The 6,143-nt window shown below is 40.4% G+C and overlaps 1 pseudogene; it reads right to left on the bottom strand.

Annotated features, from left to right (window-relative positions):
• Positions 1-3,349: 3,349 nt before the first annotated feature.
• On the bottom strand, positions 3,350-3,444 carry LOC144700386 (small nucleolar RNA R71; annotated as a pseudogene).
• Positions 3,445-6,143: the final 2,699 nt, after the last annotated feature.

The raw sequence follows: 6,143 nt of genomic DNA, 5'->3' as shown, positions 1-6,143 counted from the left end.
TCTAACAAATGTGATTATATATTTTCATAAATACATCTTAATAAATGTATTTTAACAAATGTGTTTGTATGTTTTTAATCAATACATTTTATTATATGTATTTTGTATATTTTAATAAACGTGGTTGTACATTTTAAAATAAATACATTTTAATAAATGTGTTTTAATAAACATGATTGTATATTTTAATAAATACAATAATAAACGCGATTGTATATTTTTAATAAATATAATAATTAACATGATTGTATATTTTTAATAAATACAATAATAAACGTGATTGTATATTTTAATAAATACAATAGTAAACAGGAATGTATAATCTAAAAAACAATAATAAAAGTCATTGTATATTTTAATCAATACAAAAACTAACGTGATTGTATATTTTAATAAATACATTTATAAAACTGATTTTACAATAGGAGCATATATTGACTTTATTTACTTTGTTCACAATAATGTAATGGTAGAGTAGGCTCAAGGGCCCTAGTGGCATCTGAATAAAAAACTATATATTTATTTCTTTCTCGATTTCCATCTCTATTTATATATCTCTCTCTGTCTCTATCTCTATCCCTATCTCTATCTCTATCTCTATCTCTCTCTCTATCCCTATCCCTATCCCTATCCCTATCCCTATCTCTATCTCTATCTATATCTCTTTCTCTTTCTCTATCGGTATCTCTATATCTATATCCATCTCTATCTCTATATCTCTATCTCTATCTCTATCTCTATCTCTATCTCTATGTCCATCTCTATCTCTATGTCTATGTCTATGTCTATGTCTATCTCTTTCTCTATCTCTATCTCTATCCCTATCTCTATCTTTATGTTTATCTCTATCTCTATCACTATCTTTATCTCCATCTCTTTCTCTATCGTTATTTCTATCTCTTTTGCTAGCTTTATCTCTAGCTTTATCACGATTTTTATTCCTTTCTCTATTTCTATCTCTATCTGTATCACAATCTTTATCTCTATATCTATCTATTGGTCTATGGCTTTATCTCTAGCTTTATCTTGATCTTTATCTATGTGTCTACTTCTATCTATATCTATATCACAATCTCTATTACTGTATCTATCTCTTTGTCTATGTCTATCTCTACCTGTATCAAAATCTCCATCTCTATCTCTTTGTATATTTATCTCAGATAAACTCAAATAATGGTAGTCATTTCCATGGATTATTCATCTTAATCCTCCTAAAAGCAAGTACAACATTGCAAAAAATTCTTATTTGAAATAGGTATGAGATCATATCTTTCACTTTCCCAATGATTAAAAAGCTTACATTTTATACTTAATTAAGGTTTCCATAAATGCTTTGACATGTATTTTAAAAAGTTACACAGTTGGGATTTACTTTTAAGAAGATTTGAGGGATATTTCTAACCCCCACTAGACTCAATAAGTCAAGTTGGATATGAATCTAACAGTTTTCCTAGTGTGTTGACTTTTTCAGGTCAAATATTGACTTTTGGTGGTCATAAAATTACGAAATTTTATGGGGAATTCAAGACAGGAGTCTTGAGGCTTGGGACAAAATTTAAAGTCAAAAAGAGCTATGAAGAAAAAGATGCCTGCTAACCAGTGGAGTTGACTCAATCGATAGGCTTGGTGCAAAGGAGCTTGAAGAAAACCTTCTAGAACATCCTTGGAGGCTTCCTGATGGCGCAGCACCAGTCACAGCCCCGGAAACGTCTTCGGAGACATCACCGTCTCCCCCGACACCACCATCCGTACATGTTCAACCCGCTTGGCAAGCCAAGGCGACAGTACGCACGCCTGGATTCAGATACTCCGGGTAACGGGCACGTTATCATCGTTTTATGTTCTCGCTTTCGTTTACTATTTTCGATCTACTTCTGTGCCGCCGCTCGCCCTCTCCGAGCGCGCCCGCCATCGTCGCCGTTCACGGTGCAACCTGCCGCCCACCACGCCACGATCATGCGCACCTCCGACGGTCGGTCGCCACCGCCTTCCACTCGCATTCTGCGAGTGCGCGCTGCCGCCGCCCGCCCGATCGCCTGCAGCCGGTCCATACTGCCCAGTTGACCGCCCGCTCGGCCTCTTCAAGAATCATCTCTTCCCACCGTAGGTCGGACGTACTACCGACGCTGCACTCCACCCGACGTCGTTGCCGTCGAGCGTCAAGGGTTGCACCGGTCTTCCCCGCCACTTCTGCCTGTCTCGACCTCGCCCGAGGCTCGATCACACTGCCTCAGGCCCCGACCATCATCACGTGGTCCACGCCGCTCTCGCTAGGCCGCACGCCACGTCGTGCTCGTCGCGCCGCGCCTATCACGCCGCGCTCGCCTCATCGTCTCTCCACGCCTGGTTCACCGCTGCACCGTTCTCGCCACACCCGCAGCGTCACGCCGTACTCGCCACACCCACCACACCATGCCGTGCTGACTACGCCGCGCTGCTCCAATAGTGTCGCACCCACCGCTCATCTTCGCACAATCGCCATCACGCCCTACACGCTGAGCTGCACCACCATCTACACCGGTGCCTACACGCGCACCAGACTATCTGCCTCCGCCATCTTCCCGACGCTGCTGACCCATCAACCGAATCCCCTGCATGAGACAAAGACAATCCCATCCGGGACGATGATGAGGTACACAGTGCCCCGTCCTTTATTTCTTTCAGTACTCTTTTGGTTGCCTCCACCGCGCTCGGGTCAGACATAGGTGAGGGCGCAAGGTTGAGTGAAGACACATTGCACTTGAAAGTCTTTCCCGTTTGGTACGAGTCGGATCCGCCCGTCCCGTGCGTCCACCGTCCAGCGGGAATCATCCTGTTTGGCGCCGTAGTATCCTCGTCTGTCCGGACGAGGGTCAGGAGGTCTACCCCCATCTCTCGGTGACCCCATCGATGTCCCGGAGGTTGGAAATTCCTTGCTTGTCGGCACTGTACATAGTAGAACCCCGACGACCGTGCATTTCATCGTAAGACTTCCTTGTAGGAATCCGTGTCGGTCGACTTCCGTGGAGAAGACGTGCGATGTCGTCACTCTTGGCCCCGAGTCCCATACCTCGGTGATGGATCTAATTGAAACTCATCCTAAATAGCTACCTAGCTCCCTGAGGGATCGACCCTTACTAAGTACTACTAGTAAGGTAATAAAATTGTTGATTGGTTCCTTACTAACCTTACAAACGACCTAGCTAATGCTATCTTCATAATCAATGTGAACCCCTACTTTGGGCCAATCAATCTTTATCTTTATCTCTTTCTATTTTTATTTCTCTATCTCTATATCGATCTTTATATCTAACCCTATCTCTATCTCTTTTAATATTTCTATCTCTATCTCTATCTCTATTTCCTCAAAACCCCTCAAAAATTTTACCCTCCTGATCATGAAGCATTTTGTGAAGCATGTGAAAGGTTTAATGAATTAATCCAAAAATGCCCTCACCATGGAATAGAAAAGTGTCACCTAGCTGAATTTTTTTATGAATCACTTCCTGATACTTTTAAAAGCAAAGTGAATTAACTAGCTGGTGGCTCATTCTATATGGCTTATGAGGATGAAGTATTTGATCTTTTGGAAAGGGTGGCTGAAACTGACCTGCAATAAATAGGAACAAGTCATAATGGAAGAAACACCAACCCAAAACGAGGGGGAGTTCTGCAAGTAACTTCAAGGGAAGCTGATCTTCATGCAGGGATAAGAGAAACCAAAATTGACTTATGAGAAAGCTTGAAGAATTGACTTCCACCCTAAAGAATGCATTTCTCCCTAACTCACCACTTGTGAAAGCAAATATTTGTTCTCTATGTTCTATCAGAGATCATGATGATGGAGCATGTCAACTAGGAGAGGAGGAGGTGCATGTGTTGAACTACAACCCGCAGTCTTTAGGAGGACCAAAAAGGCCCATCTACAACAACCAAGAAATCTACTCCCAAGGAACCAAGGCCCCTTTCCAGCAACGAGTCCAATTCTAGACCCCACCACAGCAGCCTTATCAAGCAGCTCCACAAAGCCAGGTACAAGATTTCTCCACTCTAACACCTGTGATCTCTCACATGATAGAGCAGCTGAATCGAAGGTTACGGGAAGAAATGGAGATGCGCATGAAAGCCATAATGGAAACGCAGAAAAAAATGATGATGGATGCGCAAGGGCAGACCAGACAGCTATTGGAGAGCTTGAAGCAAAGGACAGCTGACCATGGAGGTAAGGGAGTTGAATCCAACTCCCACTCAGGTCGATTTCCAACTCAACCTTCCATCAATCCAAAAAATTTATGCCATTTACACGAGGAAAGCCTATATCATGATAATGAGGAAGATCTTGAAGAAATTTAAGCCATTTCAAGATCCTTACCTAGGCAAGAAAAAAACAAAATTGGAGGAAAATAACCTAAGAGAAGGAGAGGCTCCATCACCTAGTGGGGAACCCCTACCTTCAACCTATACCCCTCTCATTCCTTATCCTTCGGCCTTAAAACCCCTTAAGTCTTCCCCTGATTATGAGTATCCACTCCTAGAGAATTTTAAGAAAGCCGCTATATCAGTAGCCATAGAGGATATGATTAAATTTGCACCTTCTTTAAAGAAATATATAAAGGGTTCGTGCACATCTAGGAAAATCACGGAGGTAGTTAAACTTTCTGAAAATGCCTATAGTATCTTAATCTCTATTCCCATTAAAAAGAAAGATCCAGGAGCTCCTTTTATTACATGTGAAATTGGTGGAAAGACGTTTTGGGGAACAGAGTTTAATCTGCGTGGATCTGCGTGGATCAATTACTAGTTGATAACACAATTAGACAACCAGAAAGTAGATTATCTGATGTGATGATAAATGTTAAAATTGTTAGATCCCCATCGATTTTATTGTAACTCAGGTCAAGGTGAAAGACGATCTATGTTTAGAACCTATCCTTCTAGGAAGACCCTTCTTGGTGACAGATAAAAAAATCCCAATCTATATCCTCTATCGTTATCTCTATCTCTATCTTATTTCTATCTCTATCTCTATCTCTATCTCTATCTCTATCTCTATCTCTATCTCTATCTCTATCTCTATCTCTATCTCTATCTCTATCTCTATCTCTATCTCTATCTCTATCTCTATCTCTATCTCTATCTCTATCTCTATCTCTATCTCTATCTCTATTTTATCTCTATCTATATCATTATCTCTATCTCTATCTCGATCTCCATTTCTATTTTTATCTCCATCTCCATCTCTATCTCCATCTCTATCTGTATCTGTATTTTTACCTCTATTTTTATCTCTATCTCAATCTCTTTCTATTTTTCTATCTATATCTCTATCTCTATCTTTATCTCCATCTGTATCTCTATCTCTATCTCTATCTCTACCTCTATCTCTATCTCTATCTCTTTCTCTATCGGTAGCTCTATATCTATATCCATCTCTATCTCTATCTCTATCTCTATCTCTATCTCTATATCTAACTCTATCTCTATCTCTATTTCTATCTCTATCTCTATCTAATTCTCTACCTCAATCTCTATCTCTATCTCTATCTCTATCTCTATCTCTATCTCTATCTCTATCTCTATCTCTATCTCTATCTCTATCTCTATCTCTATCTCTATCTCTATCTCTATCTCTATCTCTATCTCTATCTCTATCTCTATCTCTATCTTTATCTCTATCTCTATCTTTATCTCTATCTTTATTTTTATCTCAATCTCAATCGCTATCTCTATTTCTATCTCTATCTCAATCTATATTTCTATCTCTATTTCTATCTATATCGGCTAGCGGATCCAACACTAACCAAAAGACAAAAGACGAACATAAAAGAGTGAAAAAGGAGAAATAAGAAGGTAATCTCTTTGTCATACCCTCCAAGGCCCACGGGACTTCTTCTTCTCCTTTTCACCAGCTTCTTCAGCCCTGCATGCTTCCTGCTCAGCCTGGCACTCACTAAGGTGAATGGATCTATGACTCAATTTCACTTAGGCCACCAAACATTTCCTTGGATTGAATAACAAGATGAATATTACAATAGAGTGAAGGGGTTTATATAGGGAGATAAAGCAAATGAGAGCCATTGGATTTTTAATACAATGGATGGCCAGATCTTCCTTTTTGGCTTAGATCCACGTCCATTGTAGTCTTCCAATCCGCATTGATACCT

This window comes from Wolffia australiana, chromosome 2 (genome assembly GCF_029677425.1).
Source record: "Wolffia australiana isolate 7733 chromosome 2, ASM2967742v1".
Lineage (NCBI taxonomy): Eukaryota > Viridiplantae > Streptophyta > Magnoliopsida > Alismatales > Araceae > Wolffia > Wolffia australiana.
The sequence above is the reverse complement of the archived record's forward strand: the minus strand, read 5'-3'. Positions and strand labels throughout refer to the sequence as shown.